This window comes from Dipodomys spectabilis, unplaced genomic scaffold, assembly GCF_019054845.1.
Source record: "Dipodomys spectabilis isolate Male_0828 unplaced genomic scaffold, ASM1905484v1 ptg000367l, whole genome shotgun sequence".
NCBI lineage: Eukaryota > Metazoa > Chordata > Mammalia > Rodentia > Heteromyidae > Dipodomys > Dipodomys spectabilis.
In genome coordinates, this window is record NW_024871044.1 from 160,109 (window position 1) to 185,339 (window position 25,231).

Sequence of the window (25,231 nt, forward strand, 5' to 3'; positions counted from 1 at the left end):
TATTTATTGGCCAGTTGTTTCTTTGAGGATTTGTTGTTGGGGGATTTAATTTTTTTGAATTCCAGGTATATTTTAGATATGATACTTTCTCCGTTGTATGGCTAGTGAAGATCTTGTCCCAATCCGTAGGCTTTCTATTGATCTTGCTAGCTATGTCCTTTGCCATGCAGAAGCTCTGCAAGTTCATGCAATCCCATTTGTTCAACCTTCTTTCATTTGTTGCATTCCTGAGTCTCTATTAAGAAAATATCTGCCTGGGCCAAGGAGTCCTAGGGTTTCTCTTATTCCATCCTGTATTTTTTTCAGGGTGTGTGCTTTGACTTTGAGGTCTTTGATCAATTTGGAGTTGATTCTAATGCAGGATGATATATAGGGATCTAGCTTTAGCTTTCTGCAAGTAGTTAACCAATTTTGCCAGCACCATTTACTGAAGAGGCTGTCTTTCTTCCATTCTATTTTTTTAGCTCCCTCATCAAATATTAGATGGCTATAGGTCTGTAGGTTCATTTCTGGGTTTTCAATTCTATTCCATTGGTCCTGAGGTCTGTTCTTGTGCCAGTACCAAGCTCTTTTGATTACTATGGCTTTATAGTAGAGTTTGAAATTTGGTTAATGATATTCCTCCAGCACTGTTCTTTCTATTGAGGATTGTTTTTGCTATTCGGGGTCTTTTATTGTTCCATATGAATTTTTGGATTGCCTCTTCTATTTCCTTGAAGAATGAGGTTGGAATTTTGATAGGTATCGCATTAAATTTGTAGATAGCCTTGGGAAGTATTGCCATTTTCATGATGTTGATCTTTCCAATCCAGGAGCATGGGAGTTTTTTTCTACTTTCTAAATTTTGTTTTGATTTCCTTTTTCAAGTTTTAAAAGTTTTCATCATAGAGGTCCTTCACTTCTTTGGTTAATTCCTAGTTATTTTCTTTTTTTGTGGGGCTATTATGAATGGAGTTGGTTTCCTTATTTCTGCCACACTTTTTTCATTGTTGGCGTACAGAACAGCCATTGATTTTTGAGGGTTAATTTTATACCCTACTACTTTGCCAAAGTTTTGAATCAGCTTCAGTAATTTGTTGGTGGAGTCTATGGGATCTTTAAATACAAGATCATGTCATCTGCAAAAAGGGAGAATTTTACTTCTTTCCCTATTTGGATCCCCTTTATGTTTACATCTGGTCTTATTGTTGTAGCTAGGCATTCTAATGCTAGATTGAAGAGAAGTGGATAGATTGGACATCCTTGTCTTGCTCCTGAGTTAAGAGGAAATGGCTTTAGTTTTTCACCATTAAGTGTAATGCTGGCTGTATGTTTGTCATATACAGCCTTTATTGTATTGAGGAATGTTCCATGGATTCCTGATTTTTCCAAGACCTTCATCTTAAAGGGGTGTTGGATCTTGTCAAATGCTTTTTCTCCATCTATTGAGATAAGCATGTGGTTCTTATCCTTGCTCCTGTTGATTTGATGAATTATTTTAATTGATTTGCGTATATTGAACCAGCTTTGCATCCCTGAATGAATCCTGTTTGATCATGTTGTATGATTTTTTGGATGGATTGTTGATGTACTCATTATCTTGCCCATGTAATTTTAACCCCTCTATACAGTATTTTCACATTTTAAAAAAACTACAAAAAGTAAAATAAATTAAAAAAAATCAATCAGAGACCAGTAAAATACATCTTGTGCAAAATAAGCACAAGAAAAACATCATCAGTCATCAAATATATGCACATTAAAACTAAAATGACATCATAATAAATAATTAGGCTTAGAATATATATTAGAATATAAAAAGTATCGATGCAATATCGTCGGTATAAACTTGTGATACCATCTAAATGTACTTGTTTTTCTGAATTCACATGGTAAAAGAAATTGTTGTTTTCCTTTAATCTGTAAGGAATTTTACTCTGCTTCTCTGTTTATTATTTTAACTCGCTAGTCCCAAAATGTTTTTCTCCATATTTCTGAAGCATTCCTACATATCATACCCAAATTTTGCTGATATGATGTCTAAAAGCTATTATACTTCTGCAGAACCCACGGGTGCTATGATCCAGGTCCCAGGTATCTACAGCATCAGATAACAAGGGCAAGACTTCTCACCTAGGCCCATGCAACATGCCAACAGAAAGTAATTGAAGACCCATCTCAATTTTTCATTTCCTATAATATTTCTGGGCCCCGATTCTTTATGACAGAGGAATTAGCAGTAAGCAATTGTGAAATGCAAGGCAACTTAAAATGAAAGATGAAATCACAAAATCTAAGAGAAAGTACAGTAATTCAAACTTTCAATTTACAGATGACCAGCCCATATGAGTGAACAAGATCACAATTGTCATAAAATAATTTTTAATACCCCTCTCCTAATGATTAATGAAAGATTTCAGTCCAGCATAAGTAGGCCAAAAAAGTTCCTGGAATGATAGATCCATAATTGGTCTACCAAGGCTAGGAAAACTTGACTTAGAGGTCAAATATAATTCAGAAAAACATTAATTGAGAAGATCCTTATTGCTTTAAAATACTGGTTCTTCAGTAAAACTTGGTCCTGTAGTATTAAAATGTTGTCATTCTCAAACCAATGATAACCTACTTTTAATCTCGTGAAAATATATTCCTTTTCAAATAAACTTTTTAAAATCACATTCACCAAAATAACATTTGACAAGTAAATGATGCTTAGTGACTTTACAAGCTTTTCAAGAGTAGGGTGCAAGTTACAATAGAGTTGATTTATTTACCCAGCACTAATGGGAAACAAGTTCAACTATTCATTAAAGTGTAGAAATAGTACCCCCACCATTTGTGATTTTCAGTATGTGCCTTCCAGAAATGTGTTAAATACATAAGCCTCCCAAATTTCAAACACAAACATTGACTAATGAAGTAAATTTCATCACATAATAAGGTATATTTTTAAAAAGTCACTAATAGTTGCCATATCATATGTTGTTTCATCTTTTCCCTATCTGTCTAACATAGTAAGAAATATGACTTTAAGTTTAGAATATGGGTTCTCATCAGAGATATGACAAACATGAAATCTGTCTTCTATTTCTATCGTATTCCTATATAGTAGTAAATTTTAATATTATCCCATATAAAATAAAATAATCACAACCCATTGTACAAAGCCATTTATGAAAGCTGGTAGTTAGGAATACATTCTAAGCCATTTTTTAACTTTCTTGTTGACTAAAGATTAATCTTCGAAATGGATAAGAATAAAATCATGTCTAGGTGCTTAACGTCTCCACTCTTGCAAATTGTTATGGCAGATGAATAAATTATGGAAATATAAGCAGACATCGGTTAAAGTATATGCAGAATTGAAACTCCATGGAATGCATATAAACCTTTCAAATTATTACCAGACAGTTTAACAGAATGACTATCAGGAAACTGAAACCAGAAAATGAATAATAGTACAATAATGGAATAATGAATAATGGAACAAGAGGCAAGTACAACTAGAATACTCAATGTACACATATGATAAGGTAAGTGGTAAATCTGAAATAAATCTTGGAGAAGGGGTTGGTTGAGAATAATAGAAGGAGTGACTCTGATCTAGGAGCATTGGACAATTAGATGGACATATTTAATTGTAACACATTTGCACAACCTTTTGAAATTCAGTGAAAAAACACAACGAAAAACAAAAACACATAAAAATCACAAGGAAACAGAAATCTCTAGAGTGTATAAATATGACCTCTAAATTTTAAATAGTGAAGGGCAGTCTTGGGAAAAGCAAACAAAGCTGTTCAAAGTGGGCAGTTTGGGTTAGGGGAGAATTTTGAACAGATTTAAATAAAATGCCTAAGGTTATAAATCACCTACATCTGATACAAATATTTTCTTCTGCGAGTTGTCTTCGTCTGAACTGGATACTCCATTCCTGAAACATACTTTATAGCTTGTGAGTATAGAATGGAAGAAACAAGATCAAGAACTCATTACTCCACTGGAGAGAAAACAGTCCTCTATGTTTTCTCTCATCTCTCTTCACTACTCTTTTTTCATACTTTTAAGTCAAGTGATTTGGAATTATATCTTTCCTTCTTTGTTCTGGCAAAGTAAATGGTCAAACTAATTCCCTAAATATTATTGGCCATTTTAAGTCTATCATGCTGTTTACTTGTCCAAGTGAGTCCATTAAACTTCCCCCTTGCATTTGGATGCCACAAAAACCCAACATCTATGTTAATGAGGACAAAATCTAATGTAAAATTTTGTCTCCAAAAAACCAATCCAAGATGCTGGGATCACAAATATTTAGCTATACTTTTTTTCTTTTACCTTGAAAGTCTTCTTGTGTCTAAAGTGCCCAGAAAAATAAGTACTCTGCCACTATTTACTTCAATCACTTCTAAACTCAAAGATATATTTTGCTAACACGATGCTTAGATGCCATATCAGGAACAGTGAAGGTATTCTTTGCGAAATTATTTCAATGGATTATTTTTTTCTTGGTCTTGCATTTGCTCAACAAGATGTATGGAGAAGAATAGAGTTAAATCACCCATACCTTGGATGACAGGGTCTGTTAAAACGGACAATACTTCTATGTCCTACCTCTATGTCCTCCTCTTAGCTTTTGCCTGATTTCCAATTAATCACACCTTCTTGGCTTCAAGTCTTGTGAAGCTGAAAGACTGTAAGGCCTCCCCCACTGCTACATCTTCATGGTTTCTCTTTTAAAACCCTTTTATTTGGATGTCGAATTTATTTTCATGTCTTCATTCAATCTGTCCTTCATTTTAGTGAGCCAAATAGGCTCTGTAAAATCCACTTTAGGTAGCAAAAATATTAAGGCAATCCATGTCAAAAAGTTTTGGCTTTCCTCCACTTCTGAAGCCAATACGCTTAGCTAGGTCTTCTAATAACACCGTTTTCTTACCTTTTCAATTTGCTAATTTTTTTTCTGATCCCAAAACTTTTTGGCTTATGTAATAAGGGAAGTCTTCACTATCTGATGTTAATAAGGATATTATATATTTGAGCTACTTAGAAATGTGAAATTATTGGTTTGAAGTATTCAATCAGATTTTTTTCTGTGTTTCAGTGCTTCACGTGCAAAGACATTGAGCAAAATTTTACAATTAGAAAAGTGTAAACGCAATATCTTCTTTCATTGTGGAGGGCACTTTCTACCTAAATATTTTGACCCAAATTATCTTTTTCAGGAAATTACTGTTTGGTAATTAAAGGTCAATTCACAAATTTTGATGTCTTTTTTAAAGAACTTTGAATTTAAATTCCACTACAACCTTGTCTCACATATGGGAGTATATTTCCTTGGTAAGGACAATTCTCAAGGGAAGCTACAGGATTTATAGCAAGGTTTCTGAGGTTTGTTTGTTTAGTGTGAAAATGAGCCATCTTTACCCACATTGCTCTCTATCCACTAAGTCTCCATGGATTTCTTTGCATGAAAGCCTATTTTCCCGGACAATTTTAAATTTTCTTCATAGGCTAAGTTGTTAAAAATGTTTGAACAATTAAAATTTACCTTTCATAATTATAAAACTTTTTGAAATTCCTTTATCAGAATCATGAATTCACCAACCCTAATTCCACTTTTATCATCAAAAACAGTTCACATGTTATTTTCATGATATAGTGTCCATGAAACTATTATTTTCCAGTGGCTCTGTTATGCATATATATGACTATATAAGCTGATGTTGAGCAAAATGAACTCCAAGATATGGAAACAGAAATTTTTATTTGCGGTTGTTGTTTTTAATGTACTGTGTGATTTCTATTTTCTGTGTGTTTTTCCCTTATGGTTTATCTCCTGCTGTATTTGATTTTGGTACCCTGTGTATTGTGTATATATTTACCTTAATTAGGGAAGGTAAGAGAACAACAAAATGGCGAGACAAAGGACAAAGGGCAAACCAATGCAACAGTAATACTCAGAAGACAATATGTTGGAAATGTACATTACAACATGTCACAGATGAAGCGGTGAAGCAAAACTGTGAGAAAAATGAAAGCAGAGGTCACAAGTTTGAAAAGTTATGTGTTCACTACCTTACAATTACTGTAACCCCACTGTACATCACATTGACAATTAAATTAAATTTAAAAAGTAAGCTGCATGAAATAAAATTTCACTGTATTGGTATAATAAATATTATTCTTAATGTAGTAACTTTTTAAAAATAAATTCTATTTGACATCTAATTAGAATTAATTACCCCTTTTTAACAGAGGACCATCAACTTGAATGTTATCTAACTAGACAATATTTTCACAATATAATTACCAATATTTTGAAAAAAAATATTTAGTACATACTCATACTAAAACTGAAAACAGTTTAATTCTATGGAAACCCATAACTTTTAAAAGTAAATAAGTTGTTAAGAGGACAGAATATATATTTGTTCTTCAAAATTCCTATGACTTATAACTACTCATTTTCAAATTTTGAACATTCCATACCTGAGAGATTCAAAACAGTACCTGTTTGCATGTTATGTAATTCTACTATAGATGCAGTTTCTGCTAGAAAATAAAACTATGAAGCATCTGTAATAATTAATTCTTGAAGAGTAAGCAACTGTTTATCAGAGTAAGCTATTTTATCTAAGATCATCAATCAAGATTTATGCCATTAAGTCATCCTAGCCCAACAGTTTTAAGGGAAATTCATTCCCTTAAAATTCCTTTAATTCACATCAAGAATAGCTTATCTCTATTGTGAAAAAATACTACACCTATGCTAATGTGATGCCCTTCCTGTTCTGGAAAGAACACCACAATAATCTGGGTTGCATCATTTTTCACCCACGTATTCTTGAGATCTGAATACTTGTAAATATTATTTATATTTATTCTTTTTTAACTATCATAGATATTCTGGATGATAAGATCAGATTACAGTTCAAAGCCTACCAAGGCAGGAAGGTTCCCCAAATTCTTATCTCCAATAAACTTCACAGCAAAAGCCAGACAAAAGTGGCACTGAGGTTGAAGTGTTAGGGCACGAGCCTTGAGCATAAACAAGCTTAGAGACAGTGTCCAGGCCCAGAGTTCAAGCCCTAGTACAAACCAATAAAAAAAAAAAAACGAACCCCAAACCTAGCTTTTTTCTCATTGTATAAGGAGGCACGTAATTAAGGAAACTGATTCCTTTGTTACATACAGGTAGAAGAAATTAGATGTCACACAATTATTCTCTTTGTTGGCAACTCTGTCTACATTATTCACATTATCATTTTATACATGAATTGTTGGTATTATCTATTAACTAAGTTCTAATTATAACTCACTTGAAAGAATATTCTAGGCTTATAAAATGCAAGAATCATTTGTGAATTTGTCAATTAAACCCTCTACTTAAAAAGAATTTTGTAGTATCCTATAGAATATGAAATTACTTACATAACCAAATATTTTAAATCTAGATTATAATTTAGCTTTTGTAATCCATCATTTCTTTGGAATCCAACAGAATGATGATTACTTACTTTTTCAAATTTTGGATGGGAATCATGAGCCATTTTGCATCTAGGAATGTTCTGTAATGAAGAGAGCATTTAAAACACAACTGAGGATTATATATGATTTGCATTTCAATAAGAAAGTTGACTTCTCAAAACATAGTGACAAAAAAAGCCCAGACTTCCAACTGTGTATTTCTTTCTTGTTTGGTTTGTTTTAATAAGACTAAATTATACTACCTGGTCCAGGGAAAGTATCACTATGTAATTCCACTCTCTAATCTCTTGTCTCAGTCTGAATGCTAGAATTTTAGGCTTGTATCACATTGCCCAGCCATAGTTTCTTGGTTTATTTAATCTAGATACAGACTAGCAATTCTGAACTTCTCCCGTGATATTATCCACTAGATTGCTCAGAGTGTTCATGAACTATTTTCAAAGATGTTCTAACATTTGACATAGGATATGAACATTTTCAGATGCACCTGCAGGTGTCTCTGATTCATTCCTCCATGGATCCAATCCCTTTAATTTTGATTACATGACTCTCTTACTATCTCTGATCCTTACCTAGGTAATAGTCTCAAACTTTTTTGAAGAAAGTTCACTTGAGGACTTTCTAATATTAAAACTTATCCCTTGATTCTAGTCTTTCTCAGGACATATTTTCTATTGTTTTCTAACTTTTCTACATATTCTGAGAGTTGTTTCATTTGTGTATTTGTGTGTGCACATAATAGTGCCTCTGTATGTATGTGTATGTTTGTATGTACGTATGCAAAAGCCTTAGCTCTTATTCATCAATCTTGTTCATGACTGGTATTTAATCACCTGAGGCATTTTTCCAGTCCAGCTTTTGGCTGGTTAATTATAGATAGTGTCTCAAAGACTGCTCTGCCCAGGCTGGATGCAAACTGAACTTCCCAGACTCCTTTACATTCTTAGGTTTTATTTCTCCAGTAGTATCAACTTTTGAACTACAAACATGTTTGTGAGTGTAAAGTCTAAGCTGTAGCCCAGTTTTTAATGCACGAATTCATATAAAGATAGATGAACATACATATTACATATGCTGAGTGTACAATTTTAGAAATGTAATCTTAAGATGGGTGGCGGTAAGATTTCAGGATTGGGGTTCAAAGCCAGCCCAGGTAGGAAAGTCCCAGAGACTCTTTTCTCCAATTAACTATAACAAAACTGGAAGTGGCACTGTGGCTCAAGAGGTAAAGCATAAGCCTTGAGCTACATAGCAGAGGTGACAGTGCCCAGGCCCAGATTTCAAGTGCCAAGACTACCACCAACAAAAAAATATATATAAGTAAAGGAAAGAAAAAGAAATGTAATTTTAGCCACCAGTTCAATGCTAGTATAATCCCTGCTCTCTCAAGATGGACATTTTTTCCAGTTAAGTCCATGCTCTTATATCTGACTTGCATTAGAGCCAGAATTATTCTTCCAGTCTACTTTCTATAAAGTTGCTTGATTTGCAAGCATGATTTAGAAAGAGAGTGGCCTCATACTTCATGGTCCATGCAGGAGTAATGCTTTCTCTATATCACTCCCACAAATCTACATACTGGACTTGGCTTTATTGTATCAATGTTGTCTTATTTGTAGCGTCTTTTATTGTTGGGAGCCAACAGTAAAGTTCAAAGGTCATCTTGACCCTTGTGCTCGCTTGAAGGCACTTACAAGGAACTGGCTTACTTGAAAGACTCCAGGTGCCCGGGATTGCTTTGCTATGTCTGCAGAGTTTGTTTTACTTTCAACCAGTTGAACTTGTCTTGTTTTAACTGCACTCTGTTTTTACTGAAATTTTCCTTGTTTTTCTGGACTATAGTAACCTTATACTACTTCTTGAACTCTAGCAGTATATATTAGGGAAAGTTAAAAGTAAAAGGTGCTGCAGTCTTGAGCTGCAGACCTCCTGACCCCAACCTTTGCCTTATGTCTTTTTTTTTCTTATCCTTGCCCCATAAATCAGTATTCCCTTTTGTTGCTGGAAGGCTCTGGCATTCATTCTATAGTGAATTGAATCATTATACTTAAACACAGGACTTCTCTTTCTCCTATTATTGCTATTGTTTCCTTTACTGTTAACTCATGTACACGGGAAAAAATGCGCAGCACATAAACTCACAAAAAGAATGATCTGAGAACCTTCTTCCCATTTAAAATCCACCTTAATTTACAGAGAACTTACAAAGTTTGAAGTCAATGTACTCATGGATAATGTATTTATAAGCAAAAAAATTTCATATTTTCCCTTTACTAAGTTGTCTCGGAAACACGTGTTACCTCAGGTACAAAGGTGTCCTTGTGTTATTTCAGTAAACCCAGAAAACATTCATTATGCCTCAGGCAACACCAGAAAACACTCATTATACCTCGGGCAACACCATCGATTGCTACTGGAAGTAACAGTTACTGGATGTGAAAACTGATCCCAAGAGAAGAATTGAATATAGAGGAATGACAAAGTTCAAGTTAATTTGTGCTTTCCTTTTTACCCTATAAGAAAAGAATTCAAGGCTTGAAAGAAATTCTGTCCCCGATTTTTCAAGTGTGTTCTATATTCATATAAAACTTTTCTGTAAACTTCTATTTGAGAGTATTACAAAAAGAAATAATGTGCCATTTGAAGGCCAGCATAGAACACAAATATAATGTTGTTTTAAAGGTGTTCTACAGCAAAGAAACAAAGACATGAAGGTTTTATTATGGATGGATATTTCACCGCTGAGATGATTCTCTTGTTGCAGGAGACAGTTATCAATTCCTTTAGTCTGGTTCTAAGTTCTCCAGAGCAATAATGATTCCAAAAAAGCAGAATCCAGTGAGTATGATCAGCAAAAGGAGGCTCTTCTCAGACTAGCACTCCTTTAAGGAGGGTCCCAAAGAAATATTTGGGATTTTTAGTTTGATTGTTTTTTTAGTTTGTGCTGGTTCTGGGGCTTGACCATGAGGCTAGACCCTGTCCCTGAACAGATGACATTCCTGCCCACCTGCCCCAAAGCTAGTACTCTACTGCTTGAGCCAAAACTCCACTTCTGTTTTTTTTTTGGTTTTTTTTTTGGTGTTTAATTAGAGATAAGTGTTTGACAGACTCTCCTGCCTGGGTCGGTTTTGAACTAAGATAGTAAGAAAGCTAAGTGACATCAACTGTATAGTCTTCTCTTTTGAAACCAGAAATACTAGATGAAGTTGACTGTAAAGCTAATATTTGGCAATTTTTAAAAGAAGAGACTATGTCCAGAAAGGAAAGCTGTAACTTAAATAAGTCAGCAAAAGCAGGTGTACTGAAATATTTTGGAATTATTTTTTCTGCTAGGGAAGATTATTGATCTTGTTGTTCCTTTCAGGGAAAATTAAATTCATATTTGCACTTGGTCATGGGGCTTGAACTCTGATCCTGGGCACTGTCCCTCAGCTCTTGAGCTCAAGTTGAGCACTCTACCACTTTAGCTATTACCACTTCTGGGTTTCTGATGGTTAATTGAAAATATGAGTCTCATGGGCTTTCCTGGCGAGGCCGACTTTGAACCACAATCCTCTGGTCTCAACCTCCTGAGTAGCTAGGACTACAGGCGTGAGCCACCAGCACCTGGTTCATATTTGCATTTATGTGCACTGAATGACACTATGTAGCCAAAGAATGGAAATTTGAACCAAACGATGACATTGCAGCTTTTCAGAAAATTTGAGGTAGCAATAAATATGTCCTCCTTTTCCATGTTGTTACATTAATGACTCATGAGCTATGGGACCCTTATATTAATATCTTCTGCCATCTGTATAGGTGTTTTTATTATCAGGAAATGTTCATAGAGAAATATAAAAAGATTGAGATTTTTAGAAAGCAAAGGAGATCAAGTATGAAAGAACAGCATAGAAGGAGATACATTTATCACACAGAGATTAAGAACTAGCCTAAGAGATGTAGAATGCTAAGGGCAATGAGGATTGATAACTAGTTCTTCAATAACTAAAAATGGTTCTCTAGAGCAGTTTCTAGTATACCTTAGTTACTATCATTTTTTCCTTCGGTCTGGAGTAATTCCTTCTCTTCTGGCACAACTGTTAATTAGCCTCTGCCTTTTTGGTGTCATGACTGACCAAAAAGATTTCTAAATCTCACTTAGACTACCCTTCTCTTTGTGATTAGCAGTGACCACACAAAATCCTGGAATCTTTGAATTTCCTGAATTAATCCTCACCTGACATCTAAGCATATTCATGGCAATAATTGCTGTAACCTAATAAACAATACTCTTTTTTCAACACAGTATCCTAATATAAGTAAAGTAAATGAATTAGGGATTATTGTCAGGTGTCAGTATGGAAGGGGCAATTATATATTCCAAGTAAGGTTTTTATATTTTGCATTTACTAGCCAAATGCTTTTTTTTTTTTTTGCCAGTCCAAGGGCTTAAACTCAGGGATAGGGAATTAATCCTGAGCTTTTTTTTTTTTTCTCAAGGTTAGCACTCTACCACTTGAGGCACAGAACCACTTCCAGGTTTTTTTCTGAGGAGCTGAACCCAGGGTTTCATGCATGCTAGGCAATCACTGTATCATGAAGCCACATTCACAGAGCCCTAAATGACTTTTTTAAGATGGCATTACATTGTCATCCCGTAATTATGTATCATAATTTTGGCCAGGTGCTAGAAAATGATGTAGAAAACAATAAAATACGATAAGTCGAGTAAGGTTGGATGGACAATGAATAACCATCACGGTCTAGCCAGGGCACAGAGGGGCTTACCTCGTGGAGCTATTTCAACAGGCTGAGTGAGACAGCTCCTGACCCACAGCCAACCTCCAGAATGAGAGGGACACTTTGGGTACCAACAACATGGGGACTCTGGGTCACCTCCTCCAGCACCCATTCACCCATTCACTCTCTCACCTGTGAGAGTGAGAGAGAGAAAGAAAGTCAGAATTACAGTTAAGTCGGGTGCCAGTGGCTCAGAACTCTAATCCTAAATACACAGGAGGCTGAGATATGAGGATCATGGTTCATAGCCAGCCGGGCAGAAACATCTGTGAGACTTTTATCTCCAAAGAACTACAGAAAACTGGAAGTGGCACTGTGTGCTCAAGTGGTAGAGCACTAGCCTTGAGTTGAGGAGCTGGGGAACCATGTCCAGGCCTAGAGTTCAAGCCCCACAACTGACAAAAAGTATACTTCCCACCAAAAGAAGTAAACTGAATAGCACCCATTGTCCTAGGGAGCATGGTAGAGAAGTCAGGCTGAGCTTCCTGTGAATTTGACATCATAAATAGGTCATCTATCTTCTCAGAGCCTCGGTTTCCCCAGCTGGAAAACTCCACAGAATGAAGGATCCCCTTCCTTATGGGGATAGGGTAATGATGGAAGAGAGACATGTTTTGTTTCATAATCCCACAAATTGCACGATTAATAACAGGCCCCACCTGAGCCATTTCTGGGTATCTTCCTATCATATGCTCACAGAATTGCTGAGAACCTTATCTGAAGGCTGCTCCCTCTTTGCCTAGCCATGCTCCAGAGATCCCTCTGTATAAATCCCTTGGTTCTCACAACTGTCCTGTGAGGAGACTGATGTCCGATGGTTGAGACCCTACCCAGAGCTTCACCTGTGGTGGACTAAGAGTTTAGGATAATCCATCTAAACTGATGACTGAGCATGGCACTACATGTCTACCCTCCCAACAGAGGACCAGGCCTGGTAGATCATACCTGTCACAGATAGGAAGACCACGATCCGCCCCAGCCTGAGCATAGAGTCTCTATCTCAGAAATGCCCAAGACAGAAAGGTTGCTCTTCAGAGCCAGGGAGGGAAAACAAGCAGGGGATCATGGTGGCCCCAGAGGGGTGTCTGACCCGGGCTGGGGTGGTGTTAGGGCAGCCACTCACCTGAATTTCTGGGAGAAGCTGTTGGCTGCTGCTCCAGGTGGGGCAAGCAGCCAAGGTGGCAGCATTATGGACTCATGGGCCTAGAACAGAGAACCAATGGCAGGGACCAGGTTGGGCCTTAGGCCGACTGGCAGCAGGCCATTGCCTGAGGTTTAAAACCCTGCACCTCCGGAAGGTGGGAGGGGGTGGGAGATAAGGGTGGGCTAGTGCATCAATATACTACTATACTCCAAAGTCACATCGAATCTCTTGCTCACCACTCAGCCACTTCTACTTCCCTCAAGTACTGGTAGTGGTGTAAACTAATAGAGGGAATCCTGGTGCTACTGGGCATCATGGAATATGGGGCATGGCCACCATTCTTTTATCCCATTGGTCAGAAAGAAACATGAAAGAATGGGGAGGTGGCCAGAATCCTGTTATGCAAGCAGCATGGGCAGAGTAATGATGACAGCAGATCCCCCAGCTCTTTTCCCATGGAACTCTGTCCAATTCAGTTGGGGACAAGAGGGCGACCTGCTTTAGTTGGATGGCTGCAAAAATAGCGGTGTATGTCCATTTGTTGCCAGTCCTGGACTTTGAACTCAGGATCTGGCACAGTCTGTGAGCTGTTTTTGCTCAAGACTGGCCCTCCACACTGGAGCCACAGGGCTTCTGGCTTTGTTGGCACTATAGTTGGACAGGGGTCTCAAGGACTTTTCTGCCTAGGGTGACTTAGACCATGATCCTCCTATCAGAGCTTGTAAGTATAAAGGAGGACTGCTGAGAGCCACTGATGCCTGCCTAACTATTGGTCTTGCTGATGTCCTTGGACAGACCGATGAGTTCCCTATCCTTGGGTTGAAGTGGTGGGAGCTGGAGCCCACAGTTGGAATCCTGGTCCTGCCACCTCCAAATGGCAGGAGATCCTAAGAAACTTCTTCCTATCCATATGATTACCAACGGAATGTGATGTATGTTATGATTGAATGAGCAGTTCTTGAATGATTATAGGATAAATTTATGCACAAATATATTATAGGACACTGATCGATTTTAGCTAATACTTTATGAGGCATTTAAAGAATCACATTAATAAAATGGAGGCATAATATTCATTATGGACCTCACATAGTATAGAGGTGCCATTTTTTCTGCCAGGCCTGGGATTTGAACTCATGGTCTGGGTAACTCTGTTGCACTGTGTAGGAAGGGGAAGCTTGCCTCTTTGAAGTCAAGAAATTCAAGTCTGCTCCTTAGGCCTGAAATCAATCACTAGAAAACATCCTATTTGTGTACATTTTAAATATATGATTTACATATATATATATATATATATATATATGTATATGTTGACACCATATTGCCTTCAGTGTAGTTTTTTGTTTTATTTATTTATTGACCATTTATTTTATTGACTATTATGGTGCACAGAACATTTATTACCTTGATTATATAGGTTATAGGTCTGCATATGTATTTCACTTCATACCTGACACACAGGACATTCACAGAAAAGGAAAACCTGAATTGCCATCAGGTTCTTACTCAATGATTCATTGTTTGGGAGTGCTGGCAACTGAACTCGTGGCCTACAAGGCCAAATTAATGAGTGGGTGAGTGTCAACACAAAATCCTGGGGCAAATTGAGCGGACAGGCAGTTCCCAGGATCTAAGATCATGCCCCAGGGGTTAACAAATTAAGAATAGATTTACATGCAGATGGCAGTATGCTAATAAATATACATCCTTATAGAGTGCCAGAGATGTCTATACATTATTCAGTTATATAGACTACATTCATACCAATTCTTGGATAATTATTATACCTCCATGAAATTAATGTTATTGTTTTCATCATTCAACTATTAATGAAATCAACCAGTGTCCTGAAATTATTGCTTTCCTGTAAGTAATAATATTCTTTAATGCTTCATAAATAATAAATAAAATAAATCATCCTCCTGAAATGATGCTGTCTAATTTTATAGGAGCATCATTCATGATCAACTCATTCACCCGTGGCACTGATAACATGCCACTGTTATTCCTATGGATGGAAACCAGTTTCTTAATATTTCCTGCCATTGGTTTCAGCACGGAGATTCAAAATCCGGGCCTATGTTGCCAGGTGGGCCTATGGCTTCCCTGATAGTCTGCCAGCATACAGCAATGCAAGGTGAAGTACCCTTTGCAACAGTGTCATTCAGACCGAGGAGGCCCAATTGACGAATGGGTCCACATGAGCACACCAGCCTGGGAGCCACGAAGGAGCTAGGATGTTCCCAGGACCTGAGATTGAGCTCCCACTGGGGGAAAGTGGGGAGCATAATATTCATCTATTCATAAGCTGAAGGTAGTATGCAAATAAGTACATATTTGTATAAAGTAGTAGAGATAGTGACCTGTGATGGAATTCAATCTGTGTGACTACTGATTCTTGGATCTTTCCTGATGTCTCCATTTCATAATGCTGATGATTATTGTCATGCTTCATCAACTCTTCTTTGGAAATAATCAATACTCCATGAGTCTTGCCCATCATTTCCTACTTGCATCATGCACGAACTACTCATTCAAGGATGAGATCGATGACATTCCATGACTCGTCATAGGTCCAGAAACGAGTATCTCAGAGTCTCCCGCCATTCCCTCTTCATAGAGGGGCTGAACTCAAGCCTCATTCCTGGAAAAGATACTTCTTATATACATTTTAAAGATACGATTCATAGGGGATTGGAAGGTGGCTCAGTGGTAGAGTGCTTGCCTTGTATTCCTGAGGCCCTGGGTTCGATTCCTCAGCACCACATTACCAAAAAGGAAAAAAGCCAGAAGTGGCACCGAGGCTCAAGTGGTAGAGCGCTAGCCTTGAGCTGAAGAGCTGAGGGACAGTGCCCAGGCCCAGATTTCAGGCTCCATGACTGGACCCCCCCCAAAAAAAATAACCAAAAAAAGATAGGATTTATACTTTGGTACAGATGTTCAGTCCATATTGTGTTTTGTGTGGTTATTCATTGTATTTCTTGTTTTAGTCATTTATTTACCATTTTGTTGACTCTGATGACACCTATACCACTTAGTACATTGTTTACATCCTATCACATAACATCTAGATTTGTAGATATGTTCTCCATCATGCCTGACACCCAGGACTCTCCCAGAAAAGGAAAACATGTGTCACACTCGGCTTCTTACATCAAGATTAAATTTTGGCAGTGCTAGGATCTGAACTCAGGGCCTAGCAGGCCCAATTCATGAATGGATGAGTTTGAGCATGACAGCCTCTAGCCAATGAAGCTGTCAGGTGGTCCACAGGTGCTCAGATCGACCCCCAGGTTTAGCCAAAACAGTGATACATGAATAGGCAGACAGTGGTATACAAATAAATAGATATAGGTAAAGAGTGCTAGAGCCATCTATTTATGATTGAATAACACCTACTATGTTTCTACCAACTCTTAGGTATTTATTATACTGCCATTGAAGGAATATTATTCTTTTCATGCTTAATAAACTATTACTTAAGATCAATCAGCATTCTAGGATTATTGCATCCAATCTTAGACTAGACTGATGCATGAACTACTCTTTCAATCTGTATTCCTAAGCATAGGAAAGAGTCTCTTGTGATCTCCTGTCATTGGTGCCAGGACTGGGATTTGAACCCAGGGCTTATGTTGACAAGTTGGCCTATGGCTTCACTGATAGCCCACCTGCCATCAGCAGGTCAGGTCCACTTTGCAGCCGTATCATTCAGACCCAGGATGGTCACTGTGCAAAGAAAAAAATTGTAAAAACCCAGTCCTCTGCAGCTCTCCATTTTCTTTTGTGCTTTCCATCTTTTTTTTTCTTCCTGAAAGCCCTCTGGGCCTAGGATCTCAGGATCGGATATATGTCCACAGACTGCACCCCAGCCTAGGGAGATCCAAGCTGAGATAGAGTTTCCACGAGCTGAGTTCAAGCCCCATGGTTGGCCAAAAAAAACAAGAATAAATAAAAAATTAATCATTTAACTAAATTAAAAAAATAATGCCCCCAGTTTTTCAATTACTGCCAGTTTTCATTCCCAGCCTGCGATTTGAACTCAGGGTCTTGGTAAATCTGTAGAACTGTGAGGGAAGTGTTGCCACTACTTAAGTGTCAACTAAAAATGAAAAACTAAGTCACTGACATTGGTAGGGGAGGTAGTTGTGGAGATGGGAGGGAAGGGATGGTAAGGGGAAAAAAAAGGAGGAGTCAAAAATGCTCAATAGGAAATTTACTCATTACCTTGCTCCTGTAACTGTAACCACTCCCTACAACATTTTTACAATAATAAAACGTACAAAAAAAGATTGTAGTTCTCAGAGAAGCACTTTGAGGTAAGGGAAGGATGTCTGAATAGCTCTACAAAATTCTACAGTTTTTTTTTTTTTAATGTTCAGTATGGAACTGAATAAACATAACTGCTTCCATTTAAAAAAATTAAGTCACTGTCTTGGAACTGGGGCTAGTATTTCTGCCATTGCTAGGATTGGAGCCCACCGTCCAGGTAACTTTTTTGCACCATGGGTGAAGGTGAAACTCAAAGTCTTTGAGGAAAAGAAATTCAGGCTAGAGTTCCCAGGGCCTGAATGAAGGCCCTGCAAAGGAAAAAAATATTTCTATACATGTGGAATATAAGATATATACTTACATACATATGTTAATTTCATATTATGATTTTTATTATTAATTTGGTATTTTACTTTACTTTGATTCATTAATTTATTATTGTATTTATTATTATACACATAATATTTATTAAATTTTGCACTTCTATTATAAAATTATACACAATAATTTAGGACATTAATTAATTTTTCATTAGTATTTTATTAAGTGTTGAAACATAATACATAATTAAATGGAGCATTTGTCACAGTCCTCACATGTTTAGAATCTCTCCCAAGTATGAGCTTTATCTTATCTTTGGACTTCTTCCTATTGGGATTTCTTTAGCTGGTTTGTAGTCAGAAGCCTTTTCTTGAGGATAGGGAAGTGAAGAGGAAAATTGTCAGGGTGGGGCTAAAAATATTGCTTAGTAGAAAAGAGTTCACTCAGCATGTGTGAATGCCAGGGTTTGAATCCTCAGTGCCACATACTCAGAAAAAGCCAGAAGCTGTGGAGTGGCTCAAGTGGTAGAGCACTAACCTTGAGAAAAAGAAGCTCAGAGACAGTACACAGGCCCTAAGATCAAGCCCCAGGACTGTCAGAAACAATAGGCCAGATGCCAGTGGCTCACACCTGGAACCCTAGTATCTCAGGAGGCTGAGAGCTGAAGAACACAGTTCAAAGCAGCCTAGGCAGGCAAAGCCTGTTAGACTCTTCTCTTCAGTGTACCACCAAAAGACCCCATGTGGTGCTGTGGCTCAAGTGGTGGAGTATTCGCTTTGAGCTGAAGGGCTCATGGACAGTGCCCAATCTTGAGTTTGAAACACAATTGGAAAAAATTGAGGGTTAATCAAAGTACTTTTCCTACTTGTTAATTATGAGAACATTCTTTGGAAAATGAACACTGATGTACACCAGAATTGGAGTAAGAGCTCCCGGTTTGAGTGCAGCACATCCATATGCTCAGCCTCTCAGACTCTAGCATTGTAACCTTGTGTCCTACAGGGTACTGAAAGGTCCAATTTTGAAAAGCTTAATATGCTCCCCAAGCTCTTTGTGATTATCAGTTGACTTGTATTGTCAATTTCATTACAGTTCTAAACCTAGCAGAGAACCAGTAGCTCAGGCCCATCCCCCTAGCTCAGGAAACTGAGGTCTCAGGATTCACAGGGTGAAGCCAGCCAGGTCAGGAAAGTCTGTGACACTCTGACTTCCACTTCTGAAAATTGTTCAAGATGTTCAAAAGCTTCCTATGTTTCTCTTGGTGTTGAGAAGTACTTGCACTCTAAATGTTCTTAGAGTTCTTGAGCTATAGAAGCAAGAAAGAAACATTATTGACCCATCCTGGGTTCAGATGAAGCTCTCCGGATACAAGCCCTATCCGTGTTAGCAGGAAGAACTCCAGTGTAACACTGTATTTGAAGGACAGAAAACAGTTTCAAAAGCCAGGCTAGGTACAGAGACCAGGCCTATCAGATTAAGAGCAGAATGTACACACTCAACAGGGAAGTGAGCTGCAAAACCAGTTCATTCATTCCAGGCACAGGCAGCAATGGGGGGAAACCTGAAACATTTTTTAGAATTACACCAGTGTCAGGCTTTGCTCAGCCTCTTCAAACAATGACTAACCTTCCTTCCTCAGGTGAAGGGAGCCTCAGTCTATCGTTAGCTTGCCAATAGAGAGCCAGTTATGTGGGGGAGTGGGGAGGAACAGAGTAGAATAACCCTACTCTCTGGTCTTAGGGCGTGGTTTTTTGACTCATCTGTCAGATATACAGGCCCTTCTTTTAGTTCTGCCAGTCTATTCTTCTTCCTGCATTCTCCATATAATTATTGCAAATCCTCAGACCAACTAGAGGTAGGGCTGTATCTCTTCTCTCTCCAAGCACCTGAGTTAGAATCTAGTTCTGCCCTCTTGTCTCTGTGGCTACCTGAGAAGTGGAAAAGGGACAGTCTTCCTGCTCTGTGGTTGTGTGAAAGTGATGCTGGTGGCCTAGCACACTGCAGAAGTTCTCATTACTGGGAATTGTTTCCATCTTTACTTCTGACATTCAAGACCAGATTCCTCAATCATCTATCTATCTATCATCTATCTATCTATCTATCTATCTATCTATCTATCTATCTATCTATCTATCTATCTATCTATCTATCTATCTATCTATCTATCTATCTATCTATCTATCTATCTATCTATTATCTATCTATCTATTATCTATCTATCATCTATCTATCATCTATCTATCTATCTATCTATCTATCTATCTATCTATCTATCTATCTATCTATCTATCTCTGTCTGTCTGTCTATCTATTTATCTATCTAACTTTCTATCTACCTACCTACCTACCTATGTACCTAACTAGGTATCTGTTTGCCAATATATCCTATGTGTTAGGATGTAATAAATGAAATGTTATATTGTAATAATACTAAACAAATAAGGGTACTAAACGTCATACTCACTCAAACCATGTATGTAAATAGATATCATATATGAAGATTATTTTTTCCAGTGCTAGAGCTTCAATTCAGGCCCTGGGAACTGGTCTGAATTTCTTGTCTTCAAGGATGGTGAGCCTTTCCCCTTTACCCACATTGCCACAGTATTATTCAGACCCTGAGTTCAAATCCCAGTCCTGCCAGAAAAATGGAGCAAATTCCAAGCCAAGGCCTTTTTTTGGCCAACCATGGGGCTTGAACTCAGATCTTCGCATCTCTGACACAGCTCACCCTGGGATCCTAGGACCCAATTTCAAATCTTGGGCTTGGCAAAAAAAAAAAGTGAGAAGGATAAAATGGAGAAGTTCAAGAAGGTGGTTTTACATTTTTTTTCCTTTGCATTGCGACCATCGTGGGTCTAAATGACAAGGCCCAGAAAGTGTATATGACCTTGCATGCTGACATTTGTCTTTCTATTAGGGAAGCCATACCCCAAACCTCAACTTAGGCCTGGAGGTCAAATTCCGGGACTGCCACTAATGATTGGTGGGAGATACTAAGAAACACATTCCAATATACATCCATACAAATGGAATGTTAAAAAAGTAACAATTAAATTAGTAGTTAATGAGTTTACTATAAAATTATACACAACAATTATACTACATTGACTAATTTTCAATTAATACTTATTATGTATTCAATCATGATACTTAAAAACGGAAGGAATAATTTAATTGTAAATAATTGGTAGTAATATAGGATATGTAATTTCATAATATACAGACATCTTTCTCTTGTTTTATACATATACATATATACATGTTTATGTATATATATGCCAATCTACACATTTATCTGTTTATACACTTCTCACTCCTGGGTCTCAGTGGTATAGTGAAGGCTAGTACATACAAAGTCCTGAATTTGATTCCTCACTACCACATGCACATAAAATTCCAGAAGCTGTGCTGTCGCTCAAGCAGTCTAGTACTAGCTTTGAGCATAAAAGGTTAAGGGCTGTGTCTAAACACTTACTCAAACCCAGGACTGGCACCACAAAAAGATTGAATGTGGTGACTGCAACTCTATAAGGATAGGACTTCAAGTACCTCATCACAGAGCAAACCAGGAGTCTGGTGCTGACAGCTGCCATCTAACCTGATTTAGCCACAGGTATACCACTGGAACCCAGCCACGTAATCAGATGTCTGCTGGTTCGCTCACCCCTGTCATCCAAGATACTCGGGGGCTGAGATCTGACATTGGTGGGTTTAAAACCCAGCCCTGGCAGGATGTCTGTGAAACTCTGATCTGTGGCTCAAAGTGGTAGAGCTCTAGCCTTAAACAAAATCTCTTAGGGCAGTACAATCTCTGTGGCTGACCCCCCCCCCCCACAAAAAACCCACTCCTCTGAATCATTAGATGTGAACTTTGTGCAGTTTGTGATGCGTTTCTGAAAGAATGGCAATACTGATGAAAGCACCCTAATACTAATGACAGCTTGTGGGATACAGCTATGTGATGAGTCCTTCCTGGGGTGCTGGGTCCTTCATGGGGTGCTGTGTGTTGACTCTTGCACAAGATGTTACGTGCTGAGTCCTTCACAGTGTGTAGTGTGCTGAGTCCTTCATTGGGTGCTGGGTGCTGAGTCTTTCACAGGATGCTGTGTGCTGAGTCCTGTAAAGAATGTTATGTGTTTTGTCCTCCTTCAAAGGGTGAATTCTTTCTTCCTGTCCTTGTAAGAGCTCCACAACTAAGATGATTATGCAGACAAGAATATTGAGGCTCAGATATGTCCCCATGGCAGGGACAAAATTATGTATTACTGAAAACTAATGAGTTGTCTACTGTAGACAATTGTTTGTTTTGTTTTTTTCTCAGTCATGAACCTTAAAATCAGGGCCTAATCACTGACTGTTACTTCTTGGGCTCATGGCTAGCAATCCACCACGTGGAACCAACGACCCCGTTGGAGCACAGTGCCACAGCTTAGGGTCCTATAGTCGAGGTCTGTCATCCTGCCGTCTCAGGAAGTTGAGATCTGAGGATCTGGGCTCCAAATTATCACAGACATAAAATATACCATGAGACTATTATCTCCCACTCACCACTAAGACACCTGAAGTGGAAGGTGGGTGTTTGTGGGTCATACCGGTCATCCTAGCTACACGCGAGGATGAGATCTGAGGATCATGGTTCAAAGCTAGTTTGGGCAGGAAAGTCCTTGAGACACTTAGCTCCAATGAACCACTAGAAAACCTGTGGCTCAAGTGGTAGAGCACAAGGTTTGAGCTGAATTGCTCAGGGACAGCACCCAGGCCCAGACTTCAACTCCTACAACTGAGAAAAACAAAAAAAGACAGAAATAAACTAACAAAAACGTAAGTAGAGGGCTAGGAATGTGCCTTGTGAGTAGAGTGCCTTACATATATGAAACCTTGGGCTTGATTTCTCAGGGCCACATCACTAGGAAAAGACCTGAAGTAGCCCTGATTCATTTAAGAGAGGGCAATCCTTGCATGAGAGAAACTAAGTACAGTACTCAGGTCCTCAGTTCAAGCTCCAGGACTAGTGTATGCACATACATACACAGAGAGAGAGAGAGAGAGAGAGAGAGAGAGAGAGAGAGAGAGAGAGAGAGAGAGAGAGAGAGAGAAAGCAGAAGTGAAGCTGTGACACAAAATGGTAAAGGACTACACTTCTGCTCAGAGCTCATGGTCATCACCCAGGCCCTGTGTTTAACCCCAAAACCCAGCCACCCAGGGCACAACTAGGAGAGGCCAAAGGTTTCAAAACCTGATGAGCTTCACCAGCCTTAGCTGACAGGAAGCTTTGTGATATCAGACATGTGCTTGGATTTCCCAAGCTTCTTTAAACCTAGGAGAGGCATCATAGGCCCATCATCGCCAGCAATGAAACATTTCATTAGGTTCAGTGCCCTAATTGTCTGCCAGAAGAACTCCTGAATTTTATTGAGCATGTATCTGAACACCGGAATATAGTCTCACAAAGGCAGGATAAGTGCACAGAACTTGGCCTGGCATGGGAGGTAGCACAAATGAAGGCTTCGTTTTAAGAGAGAGCACTGGGGATAGACATAGCTTGGAGTACAAAAAGGCCTTTTTCTCCTGACCTTCAGAGCCCGCCCACACTCTTCCTCACTATCTGACCCAGATGGATATGTTTGTTACCCAGCGGTACAGGACTGAGGCTTATTGTCTGCCTGTCCAGACAATGAGAGCGGCTTCTTCCAGCAATCCTGGGATACGGACAAACCCACAGGAAACAGTGAAGGAAGCCCCGGAACACGCACTGTCTGGAAAGAAGTCTCTGTGTTATAAACTCATTGTATTGAAAACAAATTTCCTAGCTTGGTGCCATTCATCATAGCTACTCAGGAGCTTCACCAATAGGAATACATCCATACATACACAAAGACATAGAAGTACAGGCTCTTTTTGAGGGGGCAGGTCCCGGGGTTGAACTATGAGCCTAGGTGTTGTCCCTGAGCTCCTTTTGCTCAAGGGTACTGCATTAAGCTTAAGTCACAGCCTCATTTCTGGGTTTTTCTGTGATCTCTTAGAAATAATAGTGTCATGGACTTTCCTAAGCTGTTTGGATTCAAATTCAGATTCTCTACATCTCAGCCTCCTGAGGAGCGGGGATTACAGTCAGCAGCCACTGGCACATTCTTTCTTTTCTTCTTCATTTTATTAATTTTTAATTTTTTATTATTGTGAAAGTACCATACAGAGGAGTTACAATTACATGGGCAAGATAATGAGGACATTTCTTATCAAGTATTGTTGCCTGCTCCTTTGTTTCCCCATACCATCCCTTCACCTCTCCACCTCCCCATCCCACACCCCTCTATTACCCGTATCCCAACTCCCCAAACCCTCCACACCACCAAAGTTGTAAAATTCGTTTTTCGACATAATGTCTTCTACATCTAATTGTGTAATGGGTTCACCTCTAACCCTATTTAAGCAGTGTGTTTTTTTTTTCCCTTCGCCTCCACAAATTATATCAACATCAAATACAGTGAAAGCAGGGCTTATACGATGGTGGAGATACATATAAAGTAACAAAGAAATCTTCTTATAAATATGTTGGTAGCAATCGCAAGTAAGAAAAAACATTTGAATCCTTATTGTGGGATTCATTTCAACTAACATCAAGTTATCTGACAGTTTCTGTTTGTCTCAGACATATATTAGTTATGACAAATAAGGGGAACCATGGGACCTATATTTCTTTGGGCCTAGCTTATTTCACTTAATATAAATTTTTCCAAGTCTTTTCATTTCCTAACAAATGGGGATGTGACACCGTGGCTTAATTGGTAGAACACTCACCTTGAGCTGAAGAGCAAAAGGACAATGACCAGTCCCAGTGTTCAAGCCCCATGGCAGACAAAAATTAAAAAATACAAATTTACTTCTTCATTTTTTCACCGTGACAATTTGACTTCTTAACATGGTCATTCCAATGGTTTGAATTTATAAGTAAATTACTCCAATGTTCTTTATAGCTGATTTCACTGAGAAGGATTTTCTCTCCTCATCTTACCATCTAGTCACAAATTTGAGGCCAAAAGTGAGAAATGAGTGTCAGAGGATTTGGGAGCAAATATCCACAGGACATGCCAGTTCTGTCAGTTAGCATTGAGCTGCAGTGAATTTACTGTCTCAGGATGTGAGGACTGAAAGCTGGAGCGATCCTCATACTGTCTGCATTGCTCCTTTTGCCTATAAAATGAACTAATAATTATGAGTGTTTTGTGTCTCCAACATTAAGTA